Source organism: Lissotriton helveticus, chromosome 8, assembly GCF_964261635.1.
Source record: "Lissotriton helveticus chromosome 8, aLisHel1.1, whole genome shotgun sequence".
Taxonomy (NCBI): Eukaryota; Metazoa; Chordata; class Amphibia; order Caudata; family Salamandridae; genus Lissotriton; species Lissotriton helveticus.
Window position 1 is genome coordinate 1,398,186,100 of NC_136069.1, and position 18,428 is coordinate 1,398,204,527.

Here is an 18,428-nt window from a genome sequence, read left to right on the forward strand (position 1 = left end):
ATGAAATCACACTTGTTAGACCAGAATAATTTGACCCGCATACCCAATCTATGGTCAGACCCCCACCAAAGGATCGGAAGAGAATACAAGGGCAGAGTAGTGGAGAAAAAGGACAACACAGGAGAACCGCCGGCTAGTATCCCCGATATAGCTACATCAAGCTGGCCCACAGATATAGCTTTGTCAAATCCTTTTTTCCCTTTATCCAATTTAGAGGACAATTATTGACTACCTAAAAGTGATAATAGTACGGGGGACCACGAGAATGGGTTGGGTAGTCCCCCCAGTTGGAAAATATTGAGTTGGAATGTGGCCGGTATCAGAACAAAACAGAATGATGAAATATGGGTAAATTTTGTTAATCATTATGAGATTCTTGCCCTACAAGAAACATGGGACACTTCAATGGACTTTTGCCTGGATGGGTACTCTAGTTTTGTTGTTAGTGCTATCCCGGGTTTAGGAGGTAGACCAAAGGGTGGCCTGATAACACTTACCTCGCTAAAATTAACTGGCTCCTCTATCAAATTGGAGTCCGGGTCTAACAACCTATTGATCCTGGAGTGGGCCCGGCCAGACTCATGCACTATCTTATTATTTAATTTTTATAACGCCAGTGAGCAGGAATTTCGGAATCAACATTTAGGCTCCCTGGAACGATTTTTATGGGATTATAAGTCAGCACACGACACTTTATTCAAAACCATTATTATGGGTGATTTTAATATCCACCCCTGTGGCTGGAACTGTGTTTTGGACAATAATTTTGGACCCATAGATTCGTTGATCCCGCATTTTGAACACGACAGCCAGGGTGAGGCCTTAGAGGACCTTTTAGCTAGTCATAATTTGTTTGAGGTAGCATTTGATCAGGAAGTGGAAAGGGTCCCCACCTTTAAGGGTCGAGATTCAAACACGGTAATTGATTATATTTTCGTCTCCTCCGGGGTAATAGACAGGGCTACACGATATGAGACAGTTCCATCCGGTTTCAGTGACCACAATCCTGTGACCCTGGATGTTGGTTGGGGTGATGTCTTTAAAACAAGAAACAACTTAACAACTGACTATACCCAACTGACCCCAAAAGATCAAGGAAGGAGACTGAAATGGGAGAAGGTGATCCCAGAGGTCTTTATCGAGGGTTTGCTTCAAAAGGTAGAGGGACCATTAGGAGTTTGTCTAGATAGTGCAGCCTCAAGCAGTGATATTGTTGAGGCATATGTTACTATTTGTAACCAGATTGAAAGGGACTTAATGGTACAAAAAAAATCAGGTCCTAATAAGCCTTTTAGATGGTTTGATGGTCATTGCTCAAAAGCTCACGGTGCGCTTCTACAGGCACTAAAGCAAAAACCCAGAGACACAGAGTTAGTGGTTACCTTAAGGAAGGCTTATAAAGGGGCAATTTATAATCGGAAAAGGCCATCAAATCTGAGGCGTGAAATAAGCTTCTAGCAGTAGAAGTTTTAAGGGACAGCAGTAAATTCTGGGCTATAATAAACCACCCTTTCTTTTCTGGACAAGAGACGTCTATTTTAGATTGTGTGATACCTGATGATAAATGGCTGTCGCATTTTAGAGGGATTTATGCTGGGGAGAGCAGTGATGCCCAAGAGACTGAGTACGAGCCCATACAGTCGGTGTCCCCTCTTCTTTTTAAAGAAGAGGACATCCATAAAGCTATATTGGAAATGTCCAAACACAAAGCCCCAGGTCCTGATGGGGTCCAGCGGATCTGTATAGCACTTTACCCAAATTTTGGGCAAAAATTTTAACTAATGTTTTTAATGCGTCAACTGTTAATGGGTTCCCGATATCCTGGTCAACCTCTGTAATAGTTCCAGTTTTTAAAAAGGGCCGAAGGGATGACCCCTCCTGCTACAGACCGATCTCGTTGATTGACTCTGCCGTGAAGATCTTAGGCAGAGTCATTCTGTACCAACTTAGGGATTGGCTGGAGGAAAGAGGGGTCTTATCCAACTTACAATACGGGTTCAGGGAGCATAGAAGCACTTTAGACCAGTGTTTAAACCTCCACTTGTTAATAAGCAAATATACACAGGCTAAGGAAGGATTGCTTTACTTAGGTTTTATGGACCTTTCTTCGGCCTTTGACCTGGTGAACAGGTCAAACCTCTGGACTATTTTATTAAATATAGGGATTGACCCAGAGTTAGTAAATTTTTTAGCTGCTCTTCACCAAGGGCTTTTAGCATCAGTTAGGGTTACCAGGGAGGGGGGTCGCACTAGTCACTTTAGCTCAAGGCGGGGCGTCAGGCAGGGCTGCATCTTGGCGCCCCTCCTTTTTACTTTATATATTAATGCATTAGACAAAAATCTAGAGGGCGCCACACTGGATGTTCCGCGTATAGGGGGATCGGCCATACCGGTCCTCCTGTACGCGGACGATGCTGTATTGTTGGCCAGGACGGGCCTTGGGCTCCAGAGGCTATTAGACTCGTTTGGCACATTTATGGGTTCCCTGGATCTTAGGGTCAATAATTCAAAGTCACATGCCATGATTGTGGGTAAAAACCGGAGGGGCCTTAAATCTAAACGTTTTACTTGTAATGGTATGGAAATTTCCGGGGTATCTGTTTTTACATACCTTGGGGTTTTATTTGATGATAGAGGAACATGGGGCCCTCAACAGAAGCAAAAGGCTAATGTGGTGACGAGGTCAACATGTGCACTTATGGCCTTTGCAAAACGGCTGGGAGCGAGGCCTATGGAGGCCCTTTTAAATATATACAAGTCAAAATGCCTGGCCATAGCCTCATATGGTGCCTCACTATGGGGCTATATACCCCAGGAAAAGATTCAGGTGGCTGAGAATACATTTTTAAGATCCCTCCTGGCGGTCCCCAACTCAACCCCCACTTTTTCCATTCATTCTGAGGTGGGGTTGGGTTATGTGAGTGATCAACTGAAGGTGGCCCCGTTGATTACCTGGGTTAAGACCTGGCTGAACCAGGAGATTACATTGAACCACCTAATTTTGAGAGAATGTATGGCCCTAGAGAGGTTAGATAGGATACCTTGGTTAGTTTATATAAAGGCAATGTTTAGGAAACTTGGGCGCCCTGAACTTTATTGGTCCCCGGAGCTCATTAAGAAGGAAGATATAGTATGGACAAAGAAGAATGCTTTGGGTATGCTAGTTTTAGAACGAGAGGAACGGGAATTGCTAAAACCCTGTGTCAGATCAAATTATGCTCTGCTGACAACCATGTCCCTAGAACCATATTTAAAAACTGTTACAATTCCGTTCCATCGGCATCTCCTAATTAGGTTTAGGTTTAACCTGATCCACTATTCTTTAGGACATTTTCCAGTGTGGGGTAAACCGGATTCCTCCCCACCATGCAGCTGTGATAACTTCTCCTCCCAAAATACGTTGCACTTCATTATGTTCTGTGATCATTATGCTGAACCCCGTAAAACCTTTTTAAAACCGCTACTGAGGGAGGCTGGGTTTATACAAGTTAGACCCGCACTGACTTATTTGCAACTATTAAGTAGCAGCCGAGTAATGTTTGGTGTTACAAACTTTCTGGTAGCAGCAGTACGGAAGAAGGCTAAGAGAACAGTTATTTGTAATCCGCATGAATGAATTTGCCTTTTTAAGCTATTTACAAACTGTTTTTATATTTGTTTATCTTTTAACTGGTGAACCTTTTTAACTGTTCTTAAATTTACACATGTGATGTGTCTACAGGAAAAAATGAATTGTTACATATTTGCTTTTGGGATTTTAAATAATCGAATAAAGTATTTTTGACTGACTGACTGACTGAAGTCAAAAATAAGGTATATGGATTAGTAATGAATAGAATACGTACACTAGATAAGGTAATCAATGTGTTCAAATCAAAATGTAAGTGGAAAAGAATAATTAATCAGACTAATTTTTATGATGTTTTTTCTGGAGAATGGAACCATAGTTCGAGTTGTGAGCCATTTTTTAATGAAGAAAGTTACTTTCAGGATAATGATATGGTGCATGCAGTTGACACCAGTGGTCGAGCATATGAGGTGAAGGACGGTTGTCCAGTTGAAAAAGAAAAGATTGTGCCTAGAAATACAGAAGAGGTGTTAGCTGGTGAAGCTTTAGGGAGATGTCCTAAGGCTCCAGTGTATACTTGGAATTGTAGTATTATTTGTAGTGTGCGACAGGATTCAATTGATTTGTTTCGCAGTTTCTTACGGACATATACTAAGAAAAGTCTAAAACAAAAAATGAAAATTTTGCAAGAGTTAGATCCTTGTAGAGTGAGAGAAAAAACAGGTTTGCAAGGGCATTCTCTGGCTTGTCTTTCAAGAAAAGTATGTCAGAGTGTTTTTCACCATTTTAGGATGTTAGCAGTGCATCATAATAAAGTGAGGAAATTAGTGAGAAGGTTGTATTATGCAAAAAGTCTAGCACTTAAACTAAAACAGTTAAACAGTGCTCTTTTGCATGGGACTAAATTAGATGTGAAAAACATTTGTGAAGAAATTGAGTTTTGTTACTTTGGTGAAAAAGAGGACAGTGCACAAATTGATACAGTAATACAAGGTAATGTAGAAGAGAATGTAGAGATTTCAAGTATAGAAAAATTTGAACATGAAATTACAAAGTTTAAGGTGAATTCAAGTGAAAGGCCTAATTTTACTTGTGTATGTTGTCGACGAACTCATTATAAACATCAGACTAGATTAGTTGATTTATATGTAAAAACCGAAAAGGTAAATAATAATGAGTGGTAGGATTTTGCAACTTATTTGTTGGTAGAAAATTGTTTTGATTTGGGTTCTGATCGACGTATTTGTAAATATTGTTATAATAAATTAACTGAAAACAGAATGCCTGCTCGAGCTGTTCATAATAATCTGGAGTAGGTAGACATTCCTTCTGAATTGATAGATTTAAATACCTATGAGTCTATTCTGATTCAATGTGTGCATCCTTTTCAGGCTATTGTTAGCATGGAGCCTAAGACAGGGAAATTGCCTCCTTCAGATTTACAGAGAGGATTAAAGGGAAGAGTTGTTTATTTGCCTCTAGATTTTAAGAAAAATATTGATACAATTGGTGTAGAAAAAGTAGATGAGGAACCTCTGGTTATTCTAGTTAATGGTGTTCCGACAAAGAGTAAGAAAATCTGGCAAGAATTAGTGGATGTTAGGAAAGTCAAAAAGGCAACGTTGTATCTGGTAAAAAATAATCAGTACTATAAAAATGTGTATGTGGGAGAAGAGGAAACAACTGTAGAAGAGGACAGTGATTTCTCCGCTGGGCAAACAGAAAAAGTTGATGTCTCTAGAAGTGAAGCCATTTATGAACATTATAGTGTTCATCCATTGCATTCCAAAGAAGTAATGGGGAATGCTATTGACTTGTTTCAAATGAAAGAAGCAAAAGGAAGTCCCATTAGTGTATGGGAAGAAAGTTTGGAAGCTCGTTGTTTTCCACAGTTATTTCCAACAGGTGAAGGTGGACGATATGACGACTGACCTGTTCAAATTCCTACATCTGAATACCGGACTTCAAGATTATATGCAGAAGATCCAAGGTTTCGTCAATGCATTCCATATTTGTTCCATTTACTGTTTGAGAGTGACTTGTCTGGACTTTCTTATGCAGTGAACAATATAATGAAAATTGGAGCACATCTACAAAATGTTTCGGCAAAGGACTTTATGGATAAAGTGAAACTGCAAGACAGTGTTTTGAATCTCAGCGAATTAATCTCATGGCATGTCAGCGTGGTACTAACGAGTATTGGTACCGTCGTCATGGGGAATTGAAATGTATGCTAAGAAACTTAGGATCCCCTACATGGTTCCTCACTCTTAGCTGTGCTGAGTATGCTTGGGAAGAGTTACTTGAATTTCTACGAGAGGCAAATAAAAACATTGAAAATATTGAATACAAGACACCTGGAGAACTGTGCTCTTTGGATCCAGTTAATGTATGCAGGTATTTCAATCATAGGTTTGAAGCTATGATGTCTTTTATTACAAACAAAAAAAATCCTCCGCTTGGAGAGGTGTTGGATTTCTTTTGGAGAAAGGAGTATCAAGCAAGAGGTGCTCCTCACATACATATGCTGCTATGGATTAAAGATGCACCAAAATTTGGAACAGATTTAGATGGGAAAGTGATGAGTTTCATTGAGCAGTATTCTACATGTGCTGTTCCAAAAAGTACAGAAGAAAACAATTTGAGACATCAAGTTTTACGCTTTCAAACCCATCGTTGTGGAAAATACTGTCGTCGAAAATACAAATCCAAGGACAAGTTCTGCACGAAATGTCGTTTTGCATTTCCACGTCCAGTAACATCGAAAGGAAGAGTGAACAATTTTATGTCTTCTCTGCGACATACTGTGACAAGAAAATCACCTATAAATATATGCAACCTAAGAAGAAATGAGGAGTCCAAATACATAAATGACTACAACCCAGTCATTTTGTCCATGTGGAATGCTAACATGGATATTCAATATGTGGCTGACAACTCTATTGCTGTGGCTCGATATGTGACGTCTTACATCACAAAATCTGAAAAGACGGAACTGAAGGAAATGTGTGAGGAAATTTCACATGAAAAGAGTCTAAGCAAGAAATTATACAGTTACAGTCTGAAGATGTTGTCGCTTCGAGAAATTGGAGCATATGAATGTTCTGATCGGTTATCATCAGCAAGTCTATATGCCAAATCTAGAACCATCATTTGGGTGAGTCTAGGTCTTGCTGCAACACAAAACTGAGTTTTGAAATCTGTACAAGAAATAGAGTATTTGGCGGAGAAAGAACCAGACAGTACAGATATTTTGAAGACAAACATGTTGGATACATACTATCCAAATAGAAGTACTCATCTTGAGAACGTTTGTCTCTATGAAGTTCTGCAAACCTATACTTTTAAAAGGAACGTCACAGAAGACATCAATAAAGGTGTATATGCTGTAATTGGATGTGAAGGCTGTCTAGTGAAACAAAGAAAAGGCCATTTAATTAATCATCGAAAATTGAGTTATGAATCTCCAGACAAAAGGGAATTTTATTACTTAGCTCTTTTGCAACTCTTTAAGCCTTGGCGTACAGAAGAGGAACTACTTGGAGATTTTCTTACTTATGAAGATTCGTTCAATGCAACCAAGGATACCATAGAATGTCCTGTTTTTTCAAATTATCTGCAAATGTTGAACGAGGAAATACAGCAAGAAGCTACAATTGCAGCAGAGATTGCTAGAGACAGTTCTCAAGATAGTCAGAGTTCTGCTTCATTGAGTCAGGATCCACTAGGAGGACCAATTATACAAAATGAAGCTGCCACTGCCATGGATGAAGTTGAAAGAGCCATGGAACAAGCTCAGGAGGATGGAGTTAACTTGAAAGATTTGGAAAAAGAACTAAACGTTGAGCAGAGACAAATATATGACGAAGTCACAGAACACATTGAGCATGGTTTATCTCATGAGAAAAAAGAGTGCTCATGTACATCATTTATACCTGTTCGACTGTACGTGAGTGGAAAAGATGGAACTGGAAAAAGTTTCCTGATTAAAGCAAGTGCAGCATATCTGCAGAAAAGAACAGAGTCATCGCTCTCTTGTGTTGTTACTGCTCCAACTGGGTTGGCAGCACACAACATTAAAGGGATTACTTTACATCGCTTATTGATGCTGCCAGTAGAGCATGCTAATAAATTACAATACCACAAGCTATCTGGAGAAGCTTGTTGTGAAGTTTCAAGAGTCCTAAAGAAAATGAAACTTCTTATCAGTGATTAAGTAAGCATGGTATCAAATGTAATGCTTGCTTTTGTGCATTTAAGAATGCAAGAAATTCTTAAAACAGACTATGATGTGTTATTTGGAGGCAAACATATCATTGTTTTTGGAGATCTACTGCAACTAACTCCAGTGAAAGGACAGCCAGTGTTTAAAATGCTTATGCATGAAGATACCAGGAAGTGCTTAGGAAGCATTGGAAATGTTAACATATGGTTACATTTCAAATATGCAGAACTGCTTCAAAATATGCGACAGGCAAAGGATGAAGATTATAAAAATACGTAAGAATTGGAAAACTAACTGAGCATGGCAAAGAAGCTTTACATGAACGATTAATTTCAAATTTGTTTCCAAATGAAAATATTCTCCCAGAGAATATTTTTATGAATATTCCTGAAAACAAATCTGTCATATGCTTGATGCCAACCAACTCTGCAAGAATGTTCAATCTTCAACAACAAAATGTTAAAGTTGGAAAATCAAGAGATTGTGAAACTGGAAGCTATTGATAAAATCGAACATGAAGGAGCAACTATTATTTTGTCAGAAAAGTTGAAATCAAAATTGGATTCTTAAGAGAAGACAATATCTAAAACTGCTGGTTTGGAAAAGACTCTGTATGCATCTTTAAATTGTCGTATAATTTTACGACATAATTTACATGTGGAAAGAGGTTTAGTAAATGGAGCAAAGGGTCATGTTGTGGATTTTGTGAATTACCGAAATACCGAAATAGAGATGGAATTGAATTGATAAAAATTAAATCTGATGGTATTGAAGAAGTACAACAAATCAGTCGTTGTTCCGCCCGATTTTTGCTTGTGAAAGATTTATATGTCCGCAGAAAACAGTTTCCTGTTTCTTTGGCATATGCAGTGACTATTCATAAATCTCAAGGTTTAAGTGTAGATAGTGCTTTGGTGAATATTGGAAGTTCTGTGTTCAAGGAGGATATGGCATATGTTGCTTTATCTCGAGTTAGAACTTTGTCTGGATTGTACTTGATTGATTTTGATGACACAAAGATTAGTGCAGATCTAAATTGTGTAAAAGAATATAATAGATTAAGAAGAGAGTATGCTCCAAATTTACCTCAATATCCTCTATTTGAAAAGCGTGTAGTAGGCCGGAAAAGAAGAAATGAGAAAATTGTAGTGAAGTTGTAGCAAAAGGAAAAAAAGTAGATGAACCAGTAATTGTAAGCAGAAAGGAAAAGGATTCAGTTAAAGATGTTGTTCGATTTCAGTTTGAAAACAGTTCTGGTGTCAACTGCTATGCTAATGTAGTGGTTAATGTTGTTGTTTTTTCTAAACTGTACAAGAGCAGATCGCTGAAAATCGAGATCAAAGATTTTGTTGTTTGTTGAATTCTGTGTTTGAGAAATGTAGCAGTGATAGTACAAAAATACAAAGTATTTCTGAAATTCGAAATGTTTTAGACATGTTCTGGTCTAAATCAATTTCCACAGAATATTCAGCAAGATTGTCAGGAATTTCTAATGTATATGCTTGTTGTGTTGCAAGATGAAGGTGTAGATGTAGAAAATCTTTTTGGCCTTTCTTATAAATGGCAACATGACTGCGACAATTGCTCCTTTTCAAGTAGTACTACAATAGACACAGAAAGATTTATATATTTGACTTTACCAGACTGCAAATCAGTGTCTTTTAATAATCTAGTTAGAGAAGCAAATCAAAACATGGTCTGTACTCGATGTAAATCTGCAATGCTATCAACATTATTTATACAAAGTTATGGACAGTATGTAATTTTAATGTTCCAACGATGTAGACCTGATGGAACTAAATTGACAACTTTAATTAAAAATGTTGTGACTTCTCAATTGTCAATTTCAGGAAGAACCTTTGCACCTGCAGCAATTATTTACCATGATGGTCCTTCTACAACATCAGGACATTACACAGCTGATTTAAAATGTCAAAACGGCTGGAGTAACTGTGATGATACTCAATTGACTTTCAAACAACGTTTGCCTTCTGACTTACAAAATTCTTACCTAGTGTTCTTACAACCGAAATTTTAGGGAAGGTAACTGGCCTATGAAGATTGGAGCAGTTAATAAAATTTAGTTTGATGTTCAAAATTACTTTCCGAGTGAGAGTGCTGAAGATAATAAAAAACATGTAGTCGTCATAGAGGTAGTATAAGTGTATCACGTAGTGTGTGATGTGACTATTGTAGGAAATATTAATGAAAAGTAAGCGAAGAGTTGGAAATAAAACTATTGTTTCATAATGTAAAAGATGTTTGAGCTTTTCTTTCAGAAACTCGGGTAAATGGGAGATTAAGAACACTCTTGAGTAATTTCCAAAGAAAAGGACTTTCCATATACTATTTGGCCTCGTGGAAAAGTACGTGGATCAAAAGTGACTTAGGATATGTTTTTTCTAAATTTTACATTATTTATTGAAACGTTGTATGGGTTTTTTAAACACAATCATTTTGATTGTGGTTTTTTTTGCCCGCTATCATATGATGAGTAGTATTGAAGACACTGTTTTAAGTGAAATTCAATATATTCTGAGAACAGCAAAAATAAACCATATAACATGTTGTACAAATTATTGTGGATTTTGTATTATCAAATATATATTATGCTCCCCTTGTCTTATGCTCACTCACCTTTTTCCATTCTTTATCACTCCTCTTAACTCACCCTCACTAGCCTTCTCTCACTCTCCCTGACCTCCCTTTCCTTATTCCACTTCCCTCACTTATCCTCATTCTCCATTTCTTCACTGCCCTTTCCCTCTCTCCCATCCACCACTTTCCAGCTTTCAGTCACTCTACTTCACTCCCCCTCCCCTTTTTTTCTTTCTTTGCTTCCTGAATAATTCCCGTTGTCTCACTAACCTTACTCCACTTCACTCACTCCTTCTTTCACTCCCTCTGTCCTCTCACATCCTCACTCCCCTTACCTCACTCCCTCTCTCTTAGCCTCACTCTCTCGGTCCCCTCACTCTCTCACTCCTCTTCCATGACGGTCACTCCCCATAACTCACCCACACTCCCTCACTTACCTTTCTTTGCTCCCTTACTCAGTTCTTTTCTCTCACTCTTTCCTTCACTACCTCTATGTCCTCACTCCCTCAGTCCCCTTGTCTTATAATCACTTGCCTTTATCCACTCTCTATCACTCGTCTTTCCTCAACCTCACTACCCTTCTTTCAGTCTACATCACCCCCGTTCCCTTACTCCACTTCCCTAAGTTATTTTCATTCCTAATGTTTACTGCCCTTTCCTTAACTCCCCTCCCACACTCAACTTCTTTCAGTCTCCCTTCTTCACTTTACTTCCTCTCTCTTTCTTTCATTTGCCCCCTCACTCATTCTTCTTCCTTTACTCACCTTACTCAAATTCTCTCACTCCTTAAGTCACTCCCTCTGTCCTCTCACTTCCTCAGTCCCCTTCCCTCAGTCCCTCTCTTTTAGCCTTACTTTCTCCGTCCCTTGAGTCTCTCACTTCTCTTTTGTCATGCTCACTCCCTATAACTTACCCACACTCTCTCACTTACCTTTCTTTGCTCTCTCACTCAGTCTCTTTCTGTCTCTCTTTCTTTCACTACCTCTATGCCCTCACTCCTTCACTCCCCTTGTCTCATGCTCACTTGCCTTTATCCTCCTTCTATCTTCTCTCTTTCCTCAACCTCACTGCTCTTCACTCACCCTCCCTCACCCTTGTTCCTTACTCTGGTTCCCTCAGTTATCCTCCTTCATCATCCTTAACTCCCCTTCCTCTTTCTCTCCTCAAGCACTCATCTTTTCCCAGTCCCTTTGCTTGACTTCTCTTCCCCGTCTTTCCTTCCTTTGCTCCCTCAGTCATTTCCCTTCCCTCACTCACCTAACTCCCCTTTATTCACTCTTTATCTCACTCCCTCTATTCTCTCATATTCTCACTTGTCTTCCCTCACTCCCTCTCTGTTACCCTCATTTCCATTGTCCCCTCAGTGTCTTACGACCCTACATTCACCCTCACTCACATTCCATCCCTCAATGTCATGAATCCACCATCAATCACTCCTGCTTCCCTGTCACTCACTCCCCTTTCTTTACTCTCCTTTCTTTCTTTAGTTTTCCTAATGCACATTCCTTTACAATCTTACTCACTTACACTTCATTTCTCTCTCTTTCTCTTGTTCTCTGTCACTGAATGTATCCATGACATTTTCCTCTTAATAATTTGCTTTCCCTCTATTTCTTTTTCACTCTCTCTAACTTTCACCATTCCTTTATTTTCCTTTCTCAGTCCTTCACTCCTACTTTATCTCTTACTACCCTTTTATGACTTTTAATCTCCTGCTTTCTCTCTTGTATTGTAAAATATATATTATAAATATTATAACTTACTATTTTTTCTCTTCCACAGATATTAAATTTACTGAAAATATGTAAGTAAGTTTACATTACTTATAAGGTAAGTTTAACATACAAAATTGAGTTTTTAAACACTCTTTTCCTTAACCTCACTACTGTTCTCTCACCCACCCACACCCCCATTCCCTTACTGCGCTTTCCTCACTTATTCTCAATCCCCATGTTTACTCCCCTTTTCCTCACTCCCCTCCCACACTCACCTTCTTTCAGACCTTCTCCTTCATTTCTCTTCCTTTCTCTTCCCTTCCTTCGCTCCTTCACTCTTTTCCCTTCCCTTATTCTCCTTACTCCACTTCACTAACTCCTTCTCTTACTCCCTCTGTCCTTTTACTTCTATACTCTCCTTCTCTCATTCTCTCTCTGTTAGCGTCATTCTCTTCGTCCTCTTAGTTTCTCACTCCTCTTCTGTCACGCTCATTCCCTATAACTCAGCCACACTCCCACACTCACTTTCTTTCAGCTCTCCTGTTTTACTTCCCTTCCTCTCTCTTCCCTTCCTTTGCTCCTTCACTCTTTTCCCTTCCGTTACTCTCCTTAGTCCACTTCACTAACTCCTTCTCTCACTACCTCTGTCGTCTACCTTCCTCACTCCCCTTTCCTTACTCTCTCTCTCTTACCCCCATTCTCTCTGTCCTCTTAGTCTCTCACTCCTCTTCTGTGACGCTCACTCCCTATAACTCAGCCACACTCCCTCACTTATCTTTCTATGCTCCCTCACTCAGTCCTTTACTGTCACTGTTTCCTTCAGTACCTCTATCCCCTCACTTCCTCACTCCCTTTGTCTTAACCTCACTCACTTTTATCCACCCTCTTTCATCCCTCTTTACTCATGTTCTCTGCTGTTCTTTCACTCCCATTCTTTTAGTCTGGTTCCCTCTCTACCCCTCATTCCCTATCTTTTTCTCCCTTTCTCTTTACTTTCATCCCCCACTCACCTTCTCTCAGTACCTATGCTTCAGTCCTCTTCCCCTCTATTCCCTTCATTCGCTTACTCACTCATTCCCCTTACCTCACTCACCTTACTCCACTTCACTCACTCTTCCTCTCACTACCTCTGTCCTGTCACATCCTCATTCTCCTTTGTTCAATCCCTCTCTCTTAGCTTCACTACCTCCATCCCCTCACTCTCTCACTCCTCTTCCGTCACTTACTCCCTATAACTCACCCACACTTCCTCACTTACCTTTCTTTGTTCTCTCACTCAGTCCCTTTCTGTCTCTCTTTCTTTCACTACCTCTGTGTCCTCATTCCTTCACTCCCCTTGTCTCATGCTCACTTGCCTTTATCCTCCCTCTATCTTCCCTCTTTCCTCAACTTCACTGCTCAACACTCACCCTCTCTCATCCTTGTTCCGTAACTCCGGTTCCCTCAGTTATTCTCATTCATCATCCTTAATTCCCCTTCCTCTTTCTCTCCTCAAGCACTCACCTTTTCCTAGTCTCTTTGCTTTACTTCTCTTCTCTTTCTTTCCTTCCTTTGCTCCCTCAGTCATTCCCCTTCATTCACTCACCTAACTCCCCTTTACTCACTCTTTTTCTCACTTCCTCTATTCTCTCATATTCTCACTTGTCTTCCCTCACTCCCTCTCTGTTACCATCATTCCCATTGTCCCCTCACTGTCTTACGACCCTAGATTCACCCTCACTCACATTCCATCCCTCAATGTTATGAATCCACCATCACTCACTCCTGCTTCCCTGTCACTCACTCTCCTTTCTTTACTTCCATTTCTTTCTTTAGTTTTCCTAATGCACATTCCTTTAGTATCTTACTCACTTTCACTTTATTTCTCTCTCCTTCTATTGTTCTCTGTCATTGAATGTATCCATGTCATTATCCTCTTTATAATTTGCTCTCCCTCTATTTCTTTTTCACTCTCTCCGACCTTCACCATTCCTTTGTTTTCCTTTCTGAGTTCTTCTCTCCTCCTTTATCTCTTACTACCCTTTTATGACTTTTAATCTCCTGCTTTCTCTCTTGTATTGTAAAATATATATTATAAATATTATAACTTACTTTTTTTCTCTTCCACAGATATTAAATTTACTAACAATATGTAAGTAAGTTTACATTACTTATAAAGTAAGTTTAACGTACAAAATTTAGTTTCTTAACATTCTTTTCCTTAACCTCACTACTCTTCTCTCATACACCCACACCCCCGTTCCCTTACTGCGCTTCCCTCACTTATTCTCAATCCCCATGTTTACTCCCCTTTTCCTCACTCCCCTCCCACACTCACCTTCTTTTAGACCTTTTCCTTCATTTCTCTTCCTTTCTCTTCCTTTCCTTCGCTCCTTCACTCTTTTCCCTTCCCTTACTCTCCTTACTCCACTTCACTAACTCCTTCTCTTACTCCCTTTGCCCTCTTACTTCTACACTCCCCTTCACTAATTCTCGCTCTGTTAGTATCATTCTCTCCGTCCTCTTAGTCTCTCACTCCTCTTCTGTCTCGCTCACTCCCTATAACTCAGACACACTCCCTCATTCACTTTCTTTCAGCTCTCCTGTTTTACTTCCCTTCCTCTCTCTTCCCTTCCTTCACTTCTTCACTGTTTTCCCTTCCCTTACTCTCCTTAATCCACTTCACGAACTCCTTCTCTTACTCCCTCTGTCCTCTTACTTCTACACTCCCCTTCTCTCATTCTCTCTCTGTTAGCCTTATTCTCTGCGTCCTCTTAGTATCTCACTCCTCTTCTGTCACGCTCACTCCCTAAAACTCAGCCACACTACCACACTCACTTTCTTTCACCTCTCCTGTTTTACTTCCCTTCCTGTCTCTTACCTTCCTTCGCTCCTTCACTCTTTTCCCTTTTCTTACTCTCCTTACTCCACTTCACTAACTCCTTCTCTTACTCCCTCTGTCCTCTTACTTCTACACTCCCCTTCTCTCATTCTCTCTGTTAGCTTTATTCTCTGCGTCCTCTTAGTCTTTCACTCCTCTTCTGTCACGCTCACTCCCTAAAACTCAGACACACTCCCTCACTCACTTTCTTTCAGATCTCCTGTTTTACTTCCCTTCCTCTCTCTTCCCTTCCTTTGCTCCTTCACTCTTTTCCCTTCCCTTACTCTCCTTAATCCACTTCAATAACTCCTTCTCTTACTGCCTCTGTCCTCTTACTTCTACACTCCTCTTCTCTCATTCTCTCTCTGTTACCCTCATTCTCTGCGTCCTCTTAGTCTCTCACTCCTCTTATGTCACGCTCACTCCCTAAAACTCAGCCACACTCCCACACTCACTTTCGTTCAGCTCTCCTGTTTTACTTCCCTTCCTGTCTCTTCCCTTCCTTCACTTCTTCAGTCTTTCACCCTCTGTTACTCTCCTTACTCCACTTCAAAAACTCCTTCTCTCAATCCCTCTGTCCTCTTACTTACTCACTCCCCTTCCGTTACTCTCTCTCTGTTACCCGCATTCTCTCCGTCCTCTTAGACTCTCACTCTTCTTCTGTTACACTCACTCCCTATAACTCAGCCACACTCCCCCACATATCTTTCTTTGCTCCCTCACTCAGTCCTCTTTTCTCACTCTTTCCTTCACTTCCTCTGTCTCCTCACTCCCTCACTCCCCTTGTCTCACGCTCACTTGCCTTTATTCACTCTCTATCATCCCTCTTTCCTCAACCTCACTGCTCTTGTCTTACCCTTCCTCACCCCCGTTCCCTTACTCCGCTTTCCTCACTTATCCTCATTCCCCATGTTCACTCCCCTTCCCCTCACTCACCTCCCACACTCACCTTCTTTCAATCCCCCTACTTCACTTCCCTTCCCCTCTCCTCCCTTTCTTAGCTCCCTCACTCATTTTCCTTTCCTCTCTCACTGCACTCCACTTCATACAGTCCTTTTCAATTTGTAAAGATTACAGCTCTTTTTGGAGAATTGGAGGTAGTTCTAAAAAGAACTGGTTTTTTTGTAGGTTTTATTTTTTTTTACTTTTTCCGAACGTTTAAATTTTTTTTTTTTTCAACAAAAACAAAAATAGGGAATGCCAAACTGCTCAACAGGAGCAAATAAAAGGGAAAAATTAGGGCTGGGGAGGGCACCGATGGTCTTCTCTTTTGCGTGCAATTAGCTTGATACTCTGTTCTCCGTAGCAAAGCAGTTCATCACACTGCTTACAGTTAATGGTGATGTCAGAAAATACTGGTTGAATGTTCGGTTTCATGTCCAATTCCACTGCTCTTCCTCTCCCCGATGATGTGGCTCCTATGGTGGATGTTGAGGTGCCATCTCTTGGGGGATTACGTGCCAGGTCTCTGACACTCTCCCGGGCTTAGTTCTGGGGGTGCCTCCTTTGAACATGCCTGATCATTGTTGAGTTGCCAAAACTATATTTCCTTCTAGGGTCACCCCGTGAAAGAACTGTTTGGCAAATCCTACACTCCACCTTAGGAGCATTTACTTTCTTTTCCCCTGGTGGAATTGTAAAAAATTTCCAGATATAGTGCTCCTTCACCTTTGGCTGAGGAGGGTCCTCCTGGATAAACTCATCAGAGTCTTCACTGCTGCTAGGTGGTCTTGCAGCCATTCTTTCAAAAGTAATGAAGAGAAACAGGGAACAGGTCTTGCTCTCTCCAAAGTGAAAGAGGTAGTGAAGGAATTGGGTGGGGTTTTCATTAGTTGTAAAAAAAACTGTAAAGAACCAATGAAAAGTGTTATTTTAAGGTCACATGACTTGACGCGCTTACGCTGCGCGCACCGGAGCGCTTCCGGGGGCGCTTACGCGGCACGAACGTAGGCGCTTCCGGGGGGGCTTACGCGGCGCGCCTAAATGACGTTTTGCTACCTTTTCGAAAATACGTTTAAACTTAAAATACGGGTATTTAAAATCAAAAATATTACTTTTATAAGTATGCCACTAAATGTCTTGCATTATTTTTTACTTTAAATACAATTTTTTCTTTCCCGCATGCAAGAATAGCGCTCTCGCTGCGCTCTCGGGTGAGCTTACCGGTGCGAGCACCCTGAGCGCTCCGAGACAAAATGATAAAAAAAAAACCTACATGAAAAATACATTGAAAAAGTAATTTTAGATAAAAATAATTAATAATTTTAAAAAACAGCTGCTAAAAAAAATAATAATTCACTTTAAAAATCGGAGCTTACAAACTGGATATAGCAAGGAATTAGCTTTTAAAAAACCTTTGAAATTCACAAAAAAAACATAGGTTTCATAATCGTTATAGTTAGGAATTAGCATTTAAAAAAACCTTTGAAATTCACTAAAAAAACATAGGTTTCACAATCGTTATAGTTAGGAATTAGCATTTAAAAAACCTTTGAAATTCACTGAAAAAACCACAGGTTTCACACCAGTTATAGTTAGCTGAACATTTTACAAAACAATTGAAATTCCCACGTTATAGTTAGTTGGACTCACTATAACTCGCGCGCCCGCAATCCACTCCTGATGATGTCACATATTACATCATTTATGACATGGTCAGTGACATCAATGATGACATCACTTATGACATCTCAAATGACATCACTGATGACATCATCCAGTGACTGTGTGTTTCTGTAAAGTTTAAATATGTTTTACATATTCAAGAATGAGTTGGTGTATAAGTGTCTGGATGAAGCAATTAGTTGGTGCGTGACTGACTTTATGAGTGAGTGATTAAATGTGTCTTACTGAATGCATGGCTTAGTGACTAAACTGTCTGAATGTGTGCATCAGTATGTCTGTTGTTGTGTAAGCTGCTGCATGTGTGGATCAATAGCTATATGAGTGTCTATATGGGTTATTGATTGGTTGCCCAAGTATTTGTATGTGAGGCTCAGTGTGTGTATGGGTGGTAGGAGGTATGTGACTCTGTGCATAGATGTGTGAGCAGTTGATTCCCTAGGTGTATGGGTTCAAGAGTGCATGAGGAAACCACTGTATGGGCGGTTGACTGTGTGCATGGCTGTGTTGGTGAGTGAATGGATATCTCAGTGCTACATGTCCAAGTAAGTACATATGTAAAACACAGTGCATGTGGGAGTTCGCATATATAAATGACTATACATGAGACCCAGTGACTGTGTGAGTGGCTGTATGGATCAATGTGTACTTGTATCAGTGATTGTATAAAAGAGTAAGTATGCGTTAGTATATGTTTGTATAATTGAGGTGTTGTCTGTATAACTGTATAGATGAGGAAATGGGAGTGTGATTGATTCTTTGGATGACTGACTAGATGTGTGAGTAACTCCATGGATGAGTGGCAGTGTGTGAGTGTCTGTATAGGTGTATGAGTGCATA